The sequence below is a fragment of the Dipodomys merriami genome, unplaced genomic scaffold (assembly GCF_024711535.1).
Source record: "Dipodomys merriami isolate MVZ:Mamm:240054 unplaced genomic scaffold, mDipMer1.0.p SCAF_11, whole genome shotgun sequence".
Taxonomy (NCBI): Eukaryota; Metazoa; Chordata; class Mammalia; order Rodentia; family Heteromyidae; genus Dipodomys; species Dipodomys merriami.
This window is the reverse complement of record NW_027202382.1, coordinates 32681982-32704580: the sequence shown is the minus strand read 5'-3', so window position 1 is coordinate 32704580 and position 22599 is coordinate 32681982. Positions and strand designations below refer to the sequence as shown.

General features: G+C 36.6%; 2 long non-coding RNA genes across 2 annotated transcripts in view; one reads left to right on the top strand and one right to left on the bottom strand.

Annotated features, from left to right (window-relative positions):
* Positions 1-22599, top strand: part of LOC138816375 (uncharacterized) — a 76969-nt gene that overhangs the window by 730 nt on the left and 53640 nt on the right. The window contains exon 2 of the long non-coding RNA XR_011368653.1: positions 1761-1837. This is a non-coding gene — a long non-coding RNA (uncharacterized lncRNA). The remainder of the gene's footprint in view (positions 1-1760; positions 1838-22599) is intronic.
* Positions 1-22599, bottom strand: part of LOC138816367 (uncharacterized) — a 66922-nt gene that overhangs the window by 9877 nt on the left and 34446 nt on the right. Inside the window, exons 2-3 of the long non-coding RNA XR_011368641.1 lie at positions 16868-17142; positions 8557-8750 (exon numbers count right to left, since the gene is read on the bottom strand). This is a non-coding gene — a long non-coding RNA (uncharacterized lncRNA). The remainder of the gene's footprint in view (positions 1-8556; positions 8751-16867; positions 17143-22599) is intronic.

Sequence of the window (22599 nt, the reverse complement as noted above, 5' to 3'; positions counted from 1 at the left end):
CACTTACTCAGAAAGGAATGATACAACTTTAAACGATACATGTAACCTGATTTCCTTTATCCATTCCATGAGATATTCTCCTTTTTTGATTAAGATTATAGATTCTCAGGCATCTGCTGAGAGGCCTCGTGAACTCTTCAAATAGCAACACCCATAGCTAACCTATATGCAGTACTAGATCAAACTAAAAATTGATGTGAACAATCCATAGTATTAGTCACATTCTCATCAGGTGTACATGCACACATCTGTGGGTGCGTGTGTATATGCTGTATAGGTGTACCTGGAGTTTCCATCCTCCATCTAGGTTTGTCTAAATCCATATCACAGAAAACACAGACATGTTCTACCACCACAAATCTCTCCCCAGCTACTTCTAGATAACCACTGCTCTGCCAATCTCTTAGTTCAGAACACATTTAAAAATGAATCCATTCTCTGACTCCAATTATGTTATTTCAAAAACGTAAGATAAATTGAATCATAAAGAATATAACCTTTCAAGACTTATATTGACCATTTGATATAAATATCCCAGAAGTTCCAGTGTCTATTTGTTTCAGAAGCTATTTCTGTTTCTTTCTTTTTCTTTTCCTTCCTTCCTTCCTTCCTTTCTTTCTCTTTCTTTCTTTCTGTCTTTCTGTCTTCTGTCTTTCTTCTTTCTACTCAATAGTCCAGAGTAAGGATGCAGTTGTGTTTATCTACCCCTCCTCCACTAAAGGACATCTGTGGTATTCTCTTTCTTTCTAATTTTAATAAGTTTTTTATTGTGAAAATATTGTATAGAGGGGTTACGATCACATGAGCAAGGTAATAAATACATTTCTTATCAAGAATTGTTGCCTCCTCTTTTGTTTTTCCCCTACCATCCGTTTCCTCCCATCTCCACAACTACACTCCTCCTCTCCCTCCCCTGCCCCCCGCCACCTAAATTGTAAAGTTTGTTTTTCGACCTAGCATCTTGTACATCTCATTGTTGCAATGGGTCAACCTGTATCCCTATTTAAGCAATTTGTTTATTCCCTTCCGATCCCCAAATTATACCAACATCAAATACAGTGAATACAGGGGTTATAACATGGGGAGGGCCATACAAAGCAACAAAAAATCATGTGGTAGCTTATAAATACCTTAGAAACAGTAGTATCTTTCTTTCTAATTCGGGGATCTCATGAATAAAGCTGTTTACTGAAGGTTGTTACTTTTATAGTTCTATATTTATTCTAGATGCTAACTCTTTGTGATATGTGTAGTTGTAGATATTTTCTCAAAGTTCATAGTTTGTCTTTTCATCCTGCTAATGGAATCTTTCACAGAAATAAATACTTGGCCTTAAGTGTCCTATGCATTTTAAAGTACTTTTATTAGACGCATCCACATTTAAGATTCCTGTGTTTTCTTGAGGCACTGATAGCTTATTATTTCAAAACATCACTTTTTATCTGCTAATGTTTATTGTTCTGATATCTATGTTACTTAAAAATTCATATAACCAACCAACCTTTCTTTTAATGAGTACTTTCAAATTTTGCCTACTATAGTTATGCATGTGTACGTACTCACTACCAAATGGTCTTTTTCTCTCATTCTGTAACATATATCTTCACTACAACTCTTTTGGCTTTATATTCATGACATACTTATTAAAATACAGCTGAATAAACTATTTCTTTTAAATAGGGGCTGCAACCAGAGGGTAGTATGGAAAGTACCAGATAGAAAATATGTGATGTTAACAGGTTACTTATTCTCTGTTGCAGCTACTTAACAATGCTCAAAAGCAGCCATAAATATACAAATGGGGATAGACTTATTAAAATACAACTACACTAAAAATGTAAGTATCCAGTTGGATTTAACCTATATCCCAGAGTTAGCTGACTTTTAGTTTTAAACATTTACAGTTAACATAATGTTGGAATATATTGATAGGGATTCTCCAGAAGCCCTGTATATCCGTATTATTCTTGTTTATTTAAATTTAATAGTGTAATTTGAATATTCATCTTCTTTCCACTTTAGATTTTACACTTTAACACTTCTCCTGGAGTGTTATAATATTCACATTTACATTTTCATAAAGTATCTTTAAACAATATTTTACCATTTTGGCTTTCACTGTAGACATTTCACAACTCTTTCCATGACCCCCTCAAAACCATTCAGGTTATTGTTGTGAATGAGATATTTGTTTTATCACCTGAAGACTCATAATTTATTATTCTCCTAAATGTCAATTATCTTTATAGTGATTAAATTGAAGAAATATACTTTTCATAGAACTCATTTTTGGATTAATTTCAATATGTATGAGATATTATTTTCCTTATACATAATTTTTTCAAATATTTTGTGTGGGAAACTTGATGCTTAGTTTTTATTTTCTGAAGATATTTTATTTCATCTTTATTTTTGAACTACTGAGTATAGAATTATGCTGATTATAGGATTTGATATTGATTGGCTTTTTTTTCCCCCCCATGCCTGAAAATTTTACTCCATTGTCTTCTTGCTTGCATAGATTTTGACAAAATTTCTACTTCCATTCTTGTCTTTGTCCTTCTGGTTTTGTATCTCTTGTTGTTTTTAAGTCTTTCTAACATTCAATCAATACAATTATTATGTATTTTGTTGTGTATATTTTGTGTGTGCCGTGTGTGTGTGCTCACATGTGAGTATAAGTCTACTGATGTCAGTCATTTCATATTCTTTTTAGAACTTGTTGACTTTCTTGGCTTTATGAGTTCATAGTTTTATTAAATTTAGAAAAAAAATGAAGGCGTTATTTCTTCAGGAATGAACCACTTGGTATTTTCCCAAATGTATTTTTGCATCATCATTGATATTCTTTTTGTGTGTTTTTCATTTATGTGTGTATGTTCGTGTGTATGAGTGTGAGTGGGTGGGTACACACACATGTGCATGTTTCTTCATGCATGCATGTGTGATTTGGGGAGGGGTATTTACCCTTTATTTCTGTGTAACCAAGGCCATAGACATTTCACTCACTAATGTGTAACATGTTTTAGATTTCAGATCCTTTTTGTCAATTTTAGGTTTATTTTCCTTCTATTTTCAATATTCCATTTCTCTTCCTTTCAACTTCATTCTTTTTGCATTATTTGAGCATATGGCACATATTCATGGAAATTGTTTTAAAGTCATGATTTATAAATCTGTCTTTGATGCCATTTCTGGTCTGTGTTCATATTGCCTATTTTTCTCCTCATTAGTGTTCATATCTTTCTGACTCTTCTTCTGTCTCGTACATTTTAATATACTATGAATTATTTCAAGTTCACGTCGTCATGAATTTCATTGACATAAATCCTGTAAGCATTGAACTTGAAAGTCAGAGGCAAGACAACACATTGCTTAATATTGTTGTGAACATTCCATTCGATGTATTTATAAGGAGAAATAAATTAGAAGTAATAACTATTGCAATGACATTCTCAAAATCATTATTTACCTAGGAACAAATTCTAAATAATAAGAAACAAAATAAACACTCAAAATTCAATGGTTTTATGTAAAAGGTATGTAACTACTTCTTTGATATTAATAGTCAAAAAAATGTAATTAGCTATGAGTTGTCAAAGGGATAACAATGATAGGAAGGCACTATCCTTAAATAGATTTTCAAAATGACCAATAAATCAGAGTGACTAAAGCACTGTAAATTTAAGGCACATTTGACAGAGTATAACAGGACAGTATAGTTACCTCTTTCCACATCTTTCCATGTATCTATCTTCCTATTCTAAGTACTCAATATAAGAAAGAAAATTTGGGAGCTTCTTACCCAGAATAAATTCCAACACATGTCCAAAGTCTTAAGATATTGATTCTATGGAAGAGTTCATTCAACAAAAATTGGTAAGTTATTTTGAAATTATTTTCTATGTCTTCAAATTACTGAGAACTATTTCCTTGAACACCAAGAGTTAAACATCTGTTTAGAAACAGCGCCATCTGCAAAACTCTACTAACTTGAAGCTATTAAAATAAATACTTACTGTAGGGAGCAGGAAAAGAGATACCAGAAATCTGAATACTTTTTCTTGAGGTTTCTAACCTGCCTCCTATCAAACACCTCCGAAATGATTCAGTATAAAAGCCCACAAGGACAATTCCACAGAGAAGATGCCAGATCTCAACCTCATAGGCACACCTCTTACCACCATTGGCAGTCAGAAAATGAGAGCAAAATTCTTACCACAGGAATATTCAGCATAAACAACCGTGTTCCCCTACCACCCAAACTCTTAATTACTTATTCTAAAATGGTATCATTTTCTCTAGAGGTAGTATTTGTAAAGGGGCAGGGGGAAATATTAGCAATACTTTCATGAGCCAAAAAAGGTCCCTTCCAGGGGCTGGGAAGGTGGCTCAGTGGTAGAGAGCTTGCCTTGCATACTTGAGGCCCTGGGTTCGATTCTTCAGCACCACATAAGCAGAAAAAAAAGCCGGAAGTGGTGCTGTGGCTCAAGTGGTAGAGTGCTAGCCTTGAGCTGAAGAGCTGAGGGACAGCGCCCAGGCCCAGAGTTCAGGCCCCACGACTGGACCCCTAAAAAAAAAAAGGTCCCTTCCTCTCAAGTTATTCTTATATTAAAGTCCCTTCCTCTCAAGTTATTCTTATATTAAAATCATGCTTCTACACACTTTTCTTTGTAACCTTTCATATTTTGTATTGAAAAGGAGGGGAGGAGGAAAGGTCAGAGTTCCCCTGCTTTGTCACATATGTCTTGAACTTCTGCTGGTAGCTTTTCTGACCAACACTTTAAGGTGTGGACACCGTTCAAATGGAGTCTGAGCCACACAATTGTCCTGAGGAAGGTAAGCTAGAACTAATTTTCAACCAGGTATGATAATTCCCATTACAGAGTTCTAAGGACCTTCTCCGTTTGACCTACTCTCCATCTTTTTTTTTCTCTCCTGAATTCTCTTTCATTATCTGTATGTAGTTGTACAAAGGAGTTACCATTTAATAAAGCAGTTTATGAATACAATATATCTTGATCAATGTCATCCCTTTCAACCTTCTCATCCATCTTCTCTTACCCACCCATCCCTTGCCTTACTCTTTTTAATTTTGTAGCATATGCATTGGATTCTTAAGGGCTAAGAGTTGATCTGCACATCTTGGAAGAATTGAGCCTACAAACCTATCCTCCAGGTTCTTCTTATAAATGCTTAAGAATGTGTTCGTCCTAACTCAGGGTTTGAGCCCTCATTCATGCTCTTATCCTCGTTTGTTTTTTATACACCGCACATTCTTTAAATGATACAGACTTGAGATGGAATTCTAGCCTACCCTGTGCTCTATCTGCTTCTTAGCCTGGTTCCTCTGTCAGTCCTTCAGTCACTTCAAAACCTGATGCCAGTGTGTGCAAATGTCTGTCACTCCCCCTACGAATAGGGCACCGGAAGCAGCTCCAGCTCCTGATTAGATGACAAATCTTGGCAGAACTTGTGGGGTGAACACAAGGGAGACTTTTTGACATATCCACACATTTCATCCTCTTGAAAGAGCCAGTTTTTGAAAGAGACCTCCTGTCTTCAACCTCTGCTGATGTTCTGGGTTTCAAATTCAGCTCCTCTGGGGGACAATGGATTTTTCAGAGTTTGGGATCCAATTAGGAGTGTATTTAGAGTCTTCACTGGGTTGAGCATCTTCCCCTACATTCCTTGATTATGCTTGGTTGTACTTTGGCGTTCTCCTCTCTTGCCTAGTTTAAGGTGCATTGGGGAGTACTGGGAAATTAGTGCTCCCTTAAGGACTCCTGAGAACTCCTGATGTTGCTTGCAGTTCCCTCCCCCAACACACGCACGCACACACACACACACACACACACACACACACACACACACACACACACACACACACACACCTCTTTTTGGATATTGCTCATTTGTTCCTTGTTCAAGTCTTGAGAAATCTCAGCCACTTACATTTTCATATTTCCCCTGAGCAAGGGCGGGGAGTGGGGGAGCAACCAAATCTCTAAAAGTTACTTTGCCCCCACTAATCTAGACATAAATAGTTTATTTTGAAGCATTGGCTGTGTTGGATAGAAAGAATTGGTTCTGGAGTTATTTCAGTATTGTGAGGATTGTTCCTCTTTGGACTGGGAGGGGACTCTTGGTGATGAGATGACATCATTTCTAGGTCTTTGGATTACTTAAAGGGTCTCAGTTCTGCAGATAAAATCAGCAGACGCTTCGTGTTCCTCACACTCAAGACCCAGTAGGTCCATTATTTCAGCAAATCGTGCAGAAATATAATTCCAAAATAGAACTGTGTGATTCTATATTTCTGAACAATCTATAATTGGATTCATCAACATCAGTGGCAAAATACAACTGATTGGATGAGGTGTGCTGTGTTCTCTGGGCTATTTGAAAAGCAACAAGAACCGCCTGTGATCTTCACAGTCCAGTCAGGTCTGAAGGTCTCTGAGCACCTGTCTTGTTAAATTTGTAATGAGTAAAGGAAGTTATCAATTTTATATTGGTCTATGCTGGAGTTTGTTGATTTACTCTAAGCTTTGTTTGACTTTTCATTTTTCCCCTTTTTGAGGACTTTAGAAAAATTATGATTAGTTTTATTATCAGTAGGCTGTCAAGTAAACTTTATTTTTGGAATCTCCAATAGGAAATACTTTTTGATTTTACCAGCCAAATAATCTCTGTTAAAATTCTCAGTGCTGCAGTTGTAGTATGCATACGGCCCAATGCCAGTAAGCAAACAAATAAGTACGAGAGCATCATGAGGAATCTACACTTCCAAGAGCAGTGATTTGGTGATATTAGGCCAGGGGACTATAAAGTTGGTGGATCACTTATTGAGAGCCTTTTTTTTTTTTGTCGGTTGTGAGGATTGAACTATGGGCGTGGGCACTAGCCCTGAGCTCTTCAGCTCAAGGTGAGTACTCTACCACTTGAGCTACAGCACAACTTCTGGTTTTCTGGTGGTTAATTGGAGATAGAGACTCACAGACTTTCCTGCCTGGACTGGCTTTGAACTGTGATCCTCAGATCTCAGCCTCCTGAGTAGCTAGGATTACAGGCGTGAGCCACAAGCACACAGCAAGTGCCTTTTTTAGGGGTAATTTAACACAACTACTAAGGCAAATTGTTCATACAGATCCATTCAATGTCTCATATACTTGCCTAGGTGCAAATTCGGGGAGTTCTACCTGGAGGAAACAAGGAGAATCACCAGGTCTGGATGGGCCTAAAGGTTGTTCCATTTACAACTTCATCCAATGGAAGGTTGTTGTCTCCTGATGGTTGTGGCTTTGTCTTATGCATGCCCACAGCTACATTTAGCCAGTCACAGGGACTCTCATACAGATTTCTGAACACTCTCTGCTATTGCTTTGTCTCTGGTTTGCCTTCTTTTAAAAAATGAACATTTACTATAATTTTTTTTACCTCCTTCTCATTTTCTCCTTTAGTTTGTATTTTGAGGTAATTCTTATAAGGACAATTGAATTCAAATAACATGGTTGTATAAAGTGATCTGTGTCCATGAAGGGAATGTGATAACCTTTAATGTAAAAACCTTTAGACACTTTTGCTGGCACCAAAATCTGAAAATCCCTTTTGTAATTGTAGTTTAAAGTACCCCTTCTTTTGTTTGTCTGTTTGCTTTGTTTGTTCCTGTTGAGGCCGATAACTCCTGGTTACAGTGATAAGCGTTTAAAAATATCAGATAGTTTTGAATATGCCTTGGGGGAAATAACATTTTTACTCAATGCTTTATAGACCCTGAACAAAAATAACACTTATCTTTGCTAACAACACACAGAATCGCCACTCTTAGACAAAAACAGGGTACTAAGAATGGACTACTTTATATAACATATATATATTTATATACATAACATAAATACTTTATATAACATCTTGGCTCTATATTAATCATCATAAAAATTGACCTCGGAACACTACTTAAGTAGGTGTTAATCTTAAGGGCTTCTAAAGTGAATTGGGGCAGAGGGTGCTCACCTGTATTTTGAAATTGTTATTAGAAAGGTGATGTACAGATGGGTCATTGTTTTATTAGTCAGATAGGCCATGGGACCTGAACTCTGGGCCTGGGCACTGTCCCTCAGCTCTTTAGCTCAAGGCTAGCGCTCTACCACTTGAGCCACAATACCACTTCCAGCTTTTTCTGTTTATATGGTGCTGAGGAATCGAACCCAGGGCCTCACGCATGCATGGCAAGCGCTCTACCACTGGCCCACCTTCCCAGCCCCATGAGTCTATTTCTTATTGGATGATATCACCCCTTCTTTCACTCTCTCCTTGTTTTTTCCTCTCCTCCCTGCCTACAAGATGTGTAGTTCATTTTCAGCATGGTATCTACTGAGTACCACTGCTGCGTTTGTTTCCCCAGTGTCCCTCCATTTCTGTGCCATTTTCAACCACCAGATGAATAAACAAACAAGACAAAAAGAAATTTTAAAAAACATACCACTTTTGTTCCCCGACCTCCAATTTCTCTCTTAAATTCAACAAGAGTGTGGGATTGTGCACCTTCCCTACCTTATCGAATGATGGCGAGAGAACTCTCTCTAGACAAAAGCCTGGGCAGTAGATGAACTCAGCAGTGATCCATATGACTCGAAGCTCACGGTTCAAATGTTGTCTGCTACACAACTTGTATAAATAATTGTTGCTAGGTGTTGTCTACTTTTCTGGTTGATAATTGCATAGAGTGGTTTATACCATCTTATTCCCTAATGGGTAGAAGTAAATAAATTTAGCGTTTTTTGTCATTAGTAGGTCTTGAACGCAGGCCCTAGGCATGTCCCTGAGCTTTTTCACTCAAGGTTAGTGTTCTACTCCTTTGGGCCACAGCACCACTTCTGGTTTTCTGGTGATTAAATGGAGAAAGGAGTCTCACAGACTTTCCTGCCTGGTCTGGCTTCCAACTGGGATCCTCAGATCCCAGCTTCCTGATGAGCTACAATTACAGGTGTGAGCCACTGGGACAATAGCAATTTTGAAAATGAACTATATTCCTGTCATTTTTATCCTCACAAGAACACATAAGACACATACTTTTATTTTCTATATTTCAAAGATGAAGACATTCAGGCACAAGAAATTTCATTAGTTGCTTATTTCCACACAGCTAGTGAATAACTCTTCTGAAATCTCAAGCAGTTCTTCTATTTAAACCATGATTTAAAAGAAAAACAACATGCTTATAATAACTGCAATAGTAAGTTTAATATCCAGAGGGTGAGAGAGCTACTGTTTTTTTTTGCTTATTTTAAACAAAAGTTTAAACTCGTGGTATCTATTATTCAATAACTTTTAACTTCACAACTTTGGGGGGGGAGGGGAGTACGTGAGAGGGCAGGGGAGGTGGGGGGGAGATGGGAAGGAATGGGAAGGGGAAACAAAGGAGGAGACAACAATGTTTGATAAGACATGTACTCATTACCTTGCTCATGTAATTGTAACCCCTCTGTATGGTATTTTCACAATAATATATATATATATAATTTTAAAAAAATAACTTTTTCTTTTAGAATGGTAGTATGTTTTCCAAAATATATTTCACCAACTTTCCTTTTTTTTTTTTTTTTTTTTTTTTTTTTTTACAAAATCCACTTTGGGAAGTAGATAAAAATGCCTATTTCCACTCTTTACTCATAAAGGTTTAGATCACTCTGAAGTGGGGTTCTCTAATTTTTTTAAATCATACCAGGAAACTTCTATGATCAGACAAGTTTGTCAGACTTTCTATATAAGTTTCTTTTTATTGGCTGTGTAAGATTTAATTATGTAGATATTCTGTAATTTAATTTCCAGTCCTCTGCTGGTAGAATGTGAAGTTTAATGACATTTTAATGCTGAAATAACACTGTGATGATCAGACAAGTGCACATCTCTGATTATTTCCTAAGAGAGCCATGGCATTTCAGCTCATCTCTCCAGCTCTATGATTGAGGTTCGTATCAGTGCTTTGCTACCGCCAGTAATTCTAAACATGTGGTGTCTTGGGGATGGAATGCAGTCTAAGAAGCAGGGGAAAGGAGATAAAAGCAAAAGTATAAACATACAAATTACATAAATGTAATTGCTTAAGTTTGGATATAGGGATATTACTGTAAAAATGTAGATACTAATGATCATGGAAGAGACACTGCCATGCAAGTGCAGCATCAACAGATCTGCGTCCTAATCCTGATTTTGCCATTCTTCAGTGTGAGCTTTTACCTCTCTGAACCAGTCCTCTTATCATCACAAATAGAAGATTTGCAACTCATGGTTAAAATCCCTATTCTAGCTCTCATATTCCATTATTCTGTGACTTGACCAAGATCTGATGGAGGTAGGTAAATTCCAGATTATCATATCCCTGATCTGGATGCCTTTCAATCAATAATGTTAATGTGGCTCAAGATTTGTACCTGCGTTTGGAGGGGAAATCCTGCTTTAACATAAGATCTGGCTGATGTAGTATCTTCAAACTGAAACCTTCCCTAGATCCTTGGAAAATCTATCATCCGATCTGGGTTTCGGGGAATTTACCTACCTGCTTCCTCTATGCTATGTACTTTGTGTAACATACATCAGTTTGTGTTTAATTTTCACTGTGTTGATAAAGAAAATGCATTACTCATATCAGCAGCCCCAATTTCAAGCCCTAGTAATTCTATATTGTGTAGGACTATCCTACCCTTCAGAAAAAAAACATGTCAGTGAATATGAATTAAAAAATTCTTAGGCTACCATTCCAGACAAAAAAAGAAAGGAATAGGACCCACACTGCTGGTAGGGTGAATAGTGTAAGGTCTAGAATCCAGAAGAATATATTTGGGTGGAAAGAAGCAGGGATTAATAGAATTATTGCCTAAATTATGTTGTGCCTAGAGACTAATGTAGCTAGAACGAGAAAAAACCCATGGTTTTGGATTCCTATAATGGGGAGAAGGAAACAAACTTCTCACCTTACATTGGTTGTGAGCCAGGTGTATATTTCTAGGATATGTAAGAGAAATAAATATATGAGAGAGGATAGAGATCATGTCCCATGACCTGAATCCTTAGCTAAAATACACCATTTCCCACACTCACAGAGAGAGTTGAAAAACCAAATTTAAAATAAAGCAATAAAATCAACATTATCCCATTCTCCCATTTTAGATCAAGCCTAATTCTGTAAGCTTTGGGCTGGTTTGCAATTTTTTGTCTCTATTTTCAGGTTTCTGTACTTTTAAGCTGGAATTTATCTATCTGGAGCCAACTGTACATGAAATCCAAATCAAGATTATTTTTTCTAAATATATGTGCTATTAACTATCCTATTTTTCCCAGGTCAGTTCACATTCTATTGCACGACAAGTTATATTCTACTTTAAATTACATTGCCATTGGAAATACACGTGACTAGTAAGATAATTATTTACCTAATGTGCAAACAGTGCACATTCTTTGTATTTCATTGGAATGGTTTAAATATCCGATAAATGAACAGGGTTTGCTTGTCAATTATAGTTCCAGATACAACAATAAAGGCGAGAATTCAATCACATGTAAGTTGAAATTATTGGCTGTGAGGACCTCAGTCTAGTTAAGGAGAGAAGTATCTACTAATGTAACTACAGCCTGGTATTTCTGACTGCAGTTATATTAAAGTCATGGGAAGAAGGAAATTTATTTCTCTACAGACATCAGAAATGTCTCTACAGAAGAAGGAGCATATGAAAGCATATGGAAGGTGGGTGAGATGTTTCTCAAAGCAAGTATTAGCTCTTGGGCTCTTGCATTTTAATCCCTACCCAGGGAACATTTTTCTTGTTACACTTAGGGTGTGCTAGTTCGCGTCTGGTGTATAGAGTCCAGGAATGCTGACAAACTTCCTTCAGTGACAAGATACTTTCACCAGAAAGAATTCTCTGGCCCCAAATGTGACTAGCTCTAAGATGGAGACATTGTAAAGTACAGGTATTAAGAAAAGAAATTCCAGAACAAGGTGAACCTAAAGCTAAGAGTCATGTTCAGTTCAAAGTGATGGAAATGTCTTGATATAGGAAAATCAAACTGAAGGCAGATGACACTTGATATCTGAGATTCAGGGCTTTGAGCACCATCCTATAGGTGTGGGAAGCTACCAAAGTTCTTTTAAGGTTATGATCACAAAGAAGGATTCCTGAGTTTGAACTCTTCAAAGTGGGACAGTTCTATAAGACAATTGGTATTTTAAGTGTGACTTTGGTGGTATAGAAATACTAAGGGTTAATTAAGGCAGCAATCTCTATAGGAGACAAGGCTAGAGGAACAGGACACTTGGCAAAACAGTGGGCTCCTAATAAGACTGATTAATTTCCCTGAAGGATGTCAGCAATGCTTATAGTGAGGGAAACCACTTTCGCTTCCTTATAAAGAAGCTTATGGGATTCTGAGCCAAGCAGAAGCTCTCCTGCAAAACAGCCCTTTCCATCTCCCCCATACCATTTCTTCCCTCTGTTTGGACCTCCTGCCAATTCATCTTGGAGGAATTAAATATTTTTATAATGAATCAGATGCTGGTGACAGGTGCCAGATTGACGGCTCTGGGGGAGGAAGTGTGACGTGCTCACGTTCTTCATCCTGAGATGACAAGGAGAAGAGTTATGTGTGCAGAAAGATTTATCATCAAGCTGTCCACAAGCACCTCTTTGGCCTGCAGAAAGTGGTTTAAAATTAGACACAATCTGGATGCCTTTTAGAGCCAAAAAGGAATGTGACGTCATGTGAATGTTCTTTCCTCTTTGTTAACTTTGGTGGAAGTAGATCAGAGCTTCAGTACTCAAGCAAGTATATGGTTAAACTCAAAAGGTTGTAGTTAATAGTGCTCTGCCCCTCTCTTCTGTGTCATCTCTCACCTTGTAAAGTGAGATAATTTTAGAGTTGAGAGATTAAAAGCTCTCTTATCTCATCTCTTCCACTTTTGAGAGGGAGAGGACTCGCTGGTGGCTATACACACTGTCATGAGAGTAAACTAGAGAAATGGCTAAGAGATATATCTTATATCTCTTCCCCTCTCTTGCTCACTCTCCTTTTCTTCCTTCTCTTCCTCCTGCTCTTCCGAATCTTCCTCTTGCATCTGCTTCTGCTTTGTTACTTGGTGCAATATTGGTGTTAAATTCAGAACCTCATGCTTACTAAGCAAATGTTCTCTATCTTTATCCACACTACATTTTTTAAAAAATTTATTTGTTTTTCATGTAAGGTCTCACTCTGCCTAGTATGGTTGCAGTGGTGATATTTCTGCCTCTTCTCTCCAAATAGTGAGAACCATAGGGTTGAACCACTATACCCAGCTGTTTTATGAGTTTAGGTCTTGTTAACTTTTGCATAAACTGGCCTCAAAATTTTGATCCTCTTATGTAGGCCTCCCAAGTAGCTAAGAATATAGGCAGCTCTTTCCCTTATTCAATCTATATCCTGCTTCCCATAACTATTGATATTGGTAAAACTATCATCATGGATGAGGCTACTGCATGCTACAACTTTTATGTTTATTAACCTTGCTTCTGTAACAACTTTGAGAAATAGGCATCCCTGTAGCATTCATGTAGCATTACTATATTCTCTTTGCTGATGGATAGTCTAAGTTCACAGAGCTTAATAGGCTTCAAATCACACAACTAATAAAAATAATAGCCAAATTGCAAGCCTAACTTTGGTAAGCCATTCACTAACAGTCAACTCTGCTTCAAAATTTCCCTCTTACTCTCCTAAGAACAAATTTTATGTCAAGTTTTATATCAATTTCATATCAAGTGCCACTTCTATGTAGAGGTCAGAAAACCAAATGGATTGACTGAAATTGCACTTTTGTTTCTTTTGGGGGCGGGGCTTATTTTCATATATGATGTTTCCTTTCATGTGAATAAAGTTCTACTTGCATCTCAGGAACAATTTTTCTCTTTTACTATTTTACTGATTGTATTGATCATAAAAAGCTGTTGCATTCAGCTAAAGACAGTAATGTATCTTGTAAAATTATGATGTAGATTTTTCATAGCTCTGTGTGTATGTAATATATTAATCCTAGGAATGCAAGGTTGGTTTGATACTTTAAAAATAATTAATGTAATATATTATATATGTGTACAGATGTACATATGTGTATATACACAAATATATCACATTAACTGTTTTTTTAATGTCAAACCAATCTTGTTTTTCTAGGACTAATCTTACCTGCTTATAGTTAATAATTCTACTCATAGTATTTTGTGGAGGATTTTTGCATCTATATTCCTAAGAGATGCTGTATCTACTTTTCTTTTTCCAATGCATTTATCTTGCTAATTTTTCCAGATAATACTGATCTCTAAAATGAGTTTTCCCCTCTTCTATTTTTAGAAGAATTTGAAATGGATTAGGGTTAATTCAATTCCCATAGAAAGAGAAGTGAAATAGCCCATCTTGTTACAGTGTTTAGAAATAATAGCTGAGCATGAGCAGTTTTCCCTTCTCTTTCATTTGTGAGTGAATCATTCTGTATTCTGTGTCACTGTTGCCTATTTCAACAATTGCAGAGCACTGGGCAACCTATTCTGTGAAAGCAATTATGAGATGTTAGACTAAGGAATTTTCACCCTGGCACCTGTGGTTCATGCCGATAATCCCAGCTACTCAGGATGTTGAGATCGGACAATCATAATTTGTAGCCAGCCTGAGCAGGGAAAGTCTCAAGACTCAAATCTCATCATCAAAAAGCTTGAAGTGAAGCTATGATTCAAGCTGTAGACTGCTAGTCTTGAGCAAAAACATCTCAGATACAGCACCTAAGTCTAGTTTAAGCCCTAGGACCAGCACCACATAAAAGGAACTATTTTCTAAATTTCTATTACATCTTTGAGGATTATTTTCTAGGATGCACCAATTTCTGATGTTTGATTAGTTTGCCTTTCTCACTGCATCAGAATTCAAGAGTGAGTTTGAACGAAACTAAAGCCTATTAGTTTAACTTTAGCCATAGATCCAATGGTGTTTAATATGCCTCCTAAGAAGCCATCAGACAGTTTCTGTTTAGATATACCCTTTAATAGGACTCTGTGCATTACAAGTTAGATGAATCTCATTTCTGATCAATAGGACAAAGCTCTCTTCTTTTTCTGAACCTATACCTTTCTATAACTTTAATTTGATGATCCTATTTCTGCCCTCCAGAGCAATAAATTTAAATCAGTTCTTTCCCCTTAGTGACAAATTTCAGGCAACTGAAGATACGATTATCTTTCAACCAATTACAAAAGATCTTCCAAGGCTCCTATCACATTCCCTAAATGGGAGTCAATATTAAACAATGGCTGACAGACACGCTATATTCTCAATTCCTGAATTTCATAGAAGCAGAACTTCAAACTTTCTACTACAATACCTCAAGTAAGGAAATGGAGAATGGAACCTGGACAATATACAAAAACAAAAACAAAACAATCACAACAACAGAAAACATTAAGAACTGAGAAGATGTAGATGAAACATTAATAGTGTCTGGTGCTTTTATGCAATATTAGTTGGAAAGGGGGGGACAAGCAGTAGTGACCAAAGGATGGCATATAAATATAAATATATACATATACAAATATACAGATATATCATTTGCTAACTAGATGTGATACATAAAAATATGGCAGTACAAAGTATAAAAAAGAGACTATATACCATATGCCTCTTCTAACTTAATGCCACAAGAACAAGAATATGGAAATTAAATTTGTGAACCAAATCATGCCTGCTTCAGTTTTGACCTATGAGCCAATTTTTTTAATCAACAGAAGAATAAATCTCCTGGAAGATAAAAAGTAGGAAATTCAGATTTCTACTGATACGAATAAACTATAATGGGTGCACAGGCTCACTCGTTCATCTCCATACTACCCAGTCACTGTTTTCACAGTAGAAGGTGAGGTGAGCAGTATTTACACCAATTTTAAGGTATTTATTGTCTGTCTAATTATGGATAACTTCATGCATCTCTGGATTCGGCCTTGGACAAGTCCTATCTATATTAAATAGATAAGAAAAAAAGTTTTGCAAATTTACTAAAACTAATATTTTTTGACTAAGACTAAGAATTAAGCATACTATCTAGGACATTTTAATGACTGAAAGCAGTTCAGAAGAACAGAAATAAAGCCATAATATTGTGAATGAGGCTATCCCAGAGTATAGCAGAGATAATTGTTGAAAGGATTGAAGTCCTTTCATATGTATACTTCACAATATACACTCACACCCATTCCTCCTTGGTTTCATATGATTAAATCATCTTGATGTATTCTTTAACTAAAAAAAGGAGTATAATAATACACTGTGGTTTTAAGATTACCACTCAAACTCTAATCATACTCTCTGCCACTACTTACCTTTATCTCCACTCAACTTTATATTCTTCAAGTAAACTAGCCTCTTCCTCTTTTTATAATTGTTTTATTGGTCTATCTATCAGTTCAGAGAAGCCATCTACAGTTGCTTTATCCACTACTGTAATGGTTTTCTTCAAATTATTAACCTCTATCTAAAGTTATATGGGCATTTCCCTGATGATTCCCATACCATTACCTTTTCTCCATACATTAAGCAGGTTGGGAGCTTTAACTGGGCAGGGGTTTTTGTCTCTTTTGTTCGTTTCTGTATTCTGAACTCCTCTGAATGTTGCAAATAATAAATAACTTGAAGAAACAAATGTGTGTGTGAGTTTTCAGAAATTAGACGATAGTAAAATCATTTAACATTTACAAATCTTGTCATTTGATGATGTGTTGTTGATCTCCCTGAGCTGGTGATGCAACCTAGCTAGGCTTGGTAATTAGCATGTAATGATCAGAGCAATGCTTACCTGCATGAGAGGTTTTAAGCATTAATGAGATAATGATTTTCTTCAAAATCCTTGCATTTATTGTAGCCTGGAGCCTTCTTACGATCTGAGGCTACAAGGATGTTAAGGTCCAAGAAGGGACAGTAGCTGAATTGGTTTCCTAGACAGCACAATCTGAGGAGTCAGCGGTCATCTTCAAAATCCAGATCAGCACTCTCCAACTTCTGCATCCTTTTTACGTACTAGCCTGCCTCCATCTTAATGCCAGACTTTGATTGTAGACACTCTCCTGAGAACTTAGAAATCAAATGTAACGTCATATGGAAAAATCTCTCTGCTGACCAAATGATGTTTATGTGGAACTTTTTGCAGTAAACTCAGAGATGATGCCCCTAATTCCCACATTATCCTGCAGACCAAGTAGAGTTTAGCACTGCAGAATAATCATATTCTGATTGTTCTGGTACTCTTTTATTTACCCATGTTTCAAGCATCCTGTGTCCTGGGATTTTAATGCTTTTTCTAAATAAAGTAGAAAGATGACTAAGCTATCTTTGTCTCTGCTCTGCTCTCTCTCTCTCTCTGGAGTATCTCATGAGGATGCATCCTCTGTTGTCTTGGGAGCAAACTATGTTCTGCACAGAGAAATATTTCATGAAAACCAAGATTACTCTGCACTAAATAATAATTGGCCTAGAGAGTTGAGATTTGACTTTACTGCTGGGTGGCAGAGAATTAGCCCAAGAAATGAAGAGGGAAACATGAAAGAGTGGCACTGTACTCTGGTTTGGGAATTGGGCAGCCTTAGTTTACAACTGTGTTGACAAGAGCTCTCTGTGAGGATTTGAGGAGTTGCTTACACTATTTGGGATGTCAGTTTCCTTGCCTACAAGAGTAGCTGGTTGAAATGGCCTATCCTTCCTTCCCTTCTTAGCCTAACTTGCTGGGATCTTTAATTAGCTATCAAACAGAGGATAAGCAAAAGCAAGTAGGTCTAAAATACTCAGGGTATACACAGACAAAAAATGCGAAGAAAGTGGTAGGAACTCAGAGGGAAGACAGAGCTGAAACTGAGACAGAGTCAGACAGGAAGAGGTGGAATAGATCCTGCTCAAAAGCTTTCATACACTCGATGCTTAGGAATGAGGCCGCAGAGAAGATGGGCTCTCATGCTTGAAGGGGCTCCATGAGAAATTGTGTTAATGAAATTTGCACGCAGTTTGCCCCTTCCTCGTGCCTTCTGCTGCCCAGTGGATTATCTTCCAGATTGGAATGTTTCTGATCTCATTTAATTTTGTTTCCAGAGAGAGAAAAGGGCATGGAGACCATCTGTTCCGGTGGTTCCCTCCAGATTACACCCCACCTAGGGGCTGGGTACAGGAAGGAGGATGTCATATCCTCAAAATCTCTCTCCTCTTGAAAGAAAAAGCAACGACAAGAACAACAACAACAAAAACCAAACTCCTGTGAATGTAGAGTCCCACATGCACTACCCTCATGTCCCCAGCAAACAACGCCTGCACCCCACCACCAAGCACACAGCTGGCAGAAGTGCTGTTTCCATGGTGATAATGAATGGCAACAGGCAGTAATCAGGAAGGGTCGCTGGAGTCATAAGTCATTACAGATTGCATTTAAAGGAACACAGCCAGCTTTAAAATGATAAATTACTTTTTTTTATTGCTCTCTTCTACCCCAGTTTTCCCGAAAAATAGTTTAACTAGCCATTTGCTTTATATTTTTTACTTTTCTGTATTTCTTTCTCTCCTGAAATCAGGTTGGTCACTACATGCTAAGATTTAGGAAACTTGGATTGCTTAAGTCAATTAGGAGTTCTTATACTACACACAATTCCAAAACAACACGTTGATTTTTGTCTGGTTCTTTACGTTGGAAGTCTAAAATGTCTTCTACTGGTATTTGAACTCAAGGACTAACACATGCTTGACTGGGCTGGCTTGCTTGGTTGGTGCTCTACAACATGAACCATACCTCCAATCCAATTATTTTGCTAGTTACTTTGGAGATGGAGTCAGGCAGAGTTTTCTGCCTGGGCTGGTTTGGAATTGTGTTCCTTTCAGTTATTCGCTGTCTGAGTAGCTACCATTACAGATACTAGTATTCAGCTTTCCACTGTCTTTTTGAAGGTCATGTGTTCTTAGGAACTTGGTACCCACTGACATGGTAGCTACATTTTATAGCAGAGTGATACATTGAATATGTGATCAGAATAAATGGGTTTGGCCTTCAGCCATGTTCCCAACAGTGAGTCAGTAAATTCCTTCAGCTTTTTGAGTATCAATATATATAGGGAGCAAATAAGTTAATGAGTTAAAGACGAAGGAGGAGGGAACAATGCTTGATAAGAAATGTACTCATTACCTTGCCCATGTAATTGAATGGTATCTTCACAATAAAAAATTAAAAAAAGATTAGTATATAAACTCACATAGCACTTTCATTGCATAATGCATTTATGTATTTATAATTTTAACTTTTAAGAATATAACCTATTATTTTTTTCATTTAAATTGAATGCTTTTCTAGTTATCACAAACTTCAACATGTAAAATAATGTTTATAATGCATCTTGATTAGTGTCACCCCATATGCAAAATTCCTTAATAATATTTTTTAAAATTCCATCTTGATCACTGTCACCATCTCCATCATTCTTCCCCACCTCTCCCAACCCCGCTCATCCCTTCAATTTATCTGCTTCCACTTTTACATATGTACATTGAGTAATAAGATTGTATTTGCCCACCCTTCCTCTCTCCATTCATACGTGCCTCCTTTATCCTCCCCTCCCATGTGCTTTCTAAGGTTTTGTTTTAGAATATCAAACTCAGAAAATCATGGTAATGATTTCAGATCTACTATAGTAAGGATGTTCATGGGGAGAATATTTTACTCTGTTTTTCCAAGAAATTATTTATCAATTATGAATGATTTGTTTCCTAATCTATGAAATGGGGATGTGGTCTCCTGGTCTGCCTGTGGTCTAAGTGAGTAAACCACGTGTGTTTACTCACATATGAACTCCTGTATGTTTCCTAAATGCAATTCCAATGTCATTTGGAAAGTATCTGGTCAAATCCACTTTTTGTTCCTGTTGGACACCTTTGTGTACAAATACAAAGTAGTGTCTCATGAGGTTAAAAGTAAATTCTTCATTTCATCCTGTAATTTACACTCATATCTTTGCTGTTTCTGGTCTGAAAAACTGAATCTTTTCTAACAGTCTTATTGACTACCAGAGATGAAATAAACATGCTAATATGGAAAACACATTTGTTATATCTGGGGAGCAAGTGTAATGATACCAAAATGGTTTTATATAACAGGTATTCCTCATGGCAAAACTTACAATTATTTTTGAGGTCTTTCTGTGAACTAAGATTTAAACCAAATTGCATCCCATTAATATTTCTGCCTGACTCTTGGTCTCCATTTTTTAATTAGGTAACAGCCAAGGCAGGGTGCAATTTAGATGCAGAATGATCCATCTTGTATATTAAGAGATATTAATAATAATATTAGTGATTAATTATACATGTCACCACAAAGAAGTCTTAATGAAAGTACAGATGAGCCACGGAAACCTAAGAAATTCAGCCTTATTTATTCTCATATTGGGAAGATGTGTATCTGTTTCCATTTTGTATAAATCTTCTCATTAAATTCTCACTTCATATCATGTCACATGGAGTGGCTTATTGCATATATATATATGTATGTGTGTGTGCATATATATATATATATATATATATATATATATATAGTGCCATTTCTTTGGAACTTTACAGAGATTAAGATTTTATCTGAAAATAGCACTTCTAAAGTTTTTATTCCATGGTTTCTTATATCACTATAGAAACTTAATTTAAATTCCTTCCTTTCACCAAATTCTTCAGGTTAAAGGTTATCCATTAATTTTAACCACATCATAATTTCCTAGTGATACCACCCATGTTACTGATAAATTCCTCTTATTTGAATTAGTTTGATCTTATATTTTGTTTTTTTTTTATTGTGAAAATACCATACAGAGGGGTTACAATTACATGGGCAAGGTAATGAGTACATTTCTTATCAAGCATTGTTGCCTCCTCCTTTGTTTCCCCTTCCCATCCCTTCCCATCTCCCTTCCCCACCCCCATCCCCCGCTTATATTTTGATGTTATATTTGCAATTCTAACGATGGTCATACACACAGCATTTGCTTATTACAAATCTCTGGAAGAAGATGATTAACCTTTTTATAGTACATACTCAACAGAAAAAAAATGGAGATGTCTTAGAGAAAATACAATATTCCTCTTCTTACCTACCTCTCTAGTTTGAGTTCTGTCTAGTATATTCCAATTCCTTCATCATTCATGCTTTTCAAGAAAATGATGTAGAAGAAGGACAGAGTCATTCTTCAGCTTTTCTTTCTGGCTTGGAGTCATCTTGCTTTTCCTAAGTTTCTCATATACTGACTAGCAGACCTGCTTAGTAGTTTATTTTGGTTTCCAGTCATGCTCTGGCCCGAAACTTATTATTCATAGGTTATCTCAACTATCAAGCAAATTTTATCAACTTTATCACTACCAAATAACTATATTACAGAAAGTTGTCCTGTGCATTTTAAGAATGTGAGTAACATCTTTGGCCCTTACCCCTTAAATACCATAGTACGCCCATCCCACGTGGTGACAATTAAAAATGCACCCTGGAGGACCAAACTTTGCCCAGATAAGAACCACTGTGTAAAAGATGGTTAAGGGCTGGGATGTTGCTCAGTGGCAAAGCGTTTGTCTAGCAAGTGCAACGTCCTGGGTTCGATCCCCAGTACCAAAAAAAAAAAAAAAAGACAAAAAAATACAGTTAAAAAAAAGATAGTTAAGCACAAACTCTGAATAAATATGACCTTCAAGACAAACCATAAGCCTGTATTTACTAAATAGTAGAAAGCAATCATATGTTGGTTGAAGTGGAGTTGAAGAGGAGGACGATTAGAGGAGAACAGCTAAGTATCCAAATGTAGGATAGAGATCATTGGGTCAAAAACTAGGGCAAGATCATTGAGAACAAATAAGAGGTTTGGGGCTGAAAAATATTTTGGCAATAAGTGACAAGATTAAGTGAATAATTGGATGTAAGGATAAAGAGAAAAAAACTACTTGAAATGAAGTTAACATTTCTTCTTGGATGACAAGAATAATTGTGATGCTGTACTCATATTTAGATTTACAATCATCCTGCTTTACTGTGGTAACTAGGCAACACAGTCTCATTTACAACACGGCAGACGCCCCAATCACCAGGTGTCTCTCTTGCTTACCTTTGTGTCCTGTTACTTATCCAGTATCTGTAATTAGAGAATACCAGTTTTTGTCTTTTACTGCAAGCCAAGAAATAGGATAGTGCCTATATGATGTGCACTTCCTATAATTATAATAACAGCCTTAAAAATATAGGAATTTGGCCTCAAAGAAACAACCATCCCATTAATAAGTGGCAAAAGAATTAAAGAGAGACTTCTCTGAAGAAGAAATAAGAATGACCAACACATACATAAAGAAATGCTCAACTTCTCTGGCCATAAAAGAAATGCAAATCAAAACAACATTGAGATTCCACATAAACCCAGTTAGAATGGCTATAATCAAGAAATCTAATAACAGTGTTGTTTTGATTTGCATTTCTTTTAGAATGGCTATAATCAAGAACTCTAATAACAACAGATCCTGGAGGGGATGTGGGCA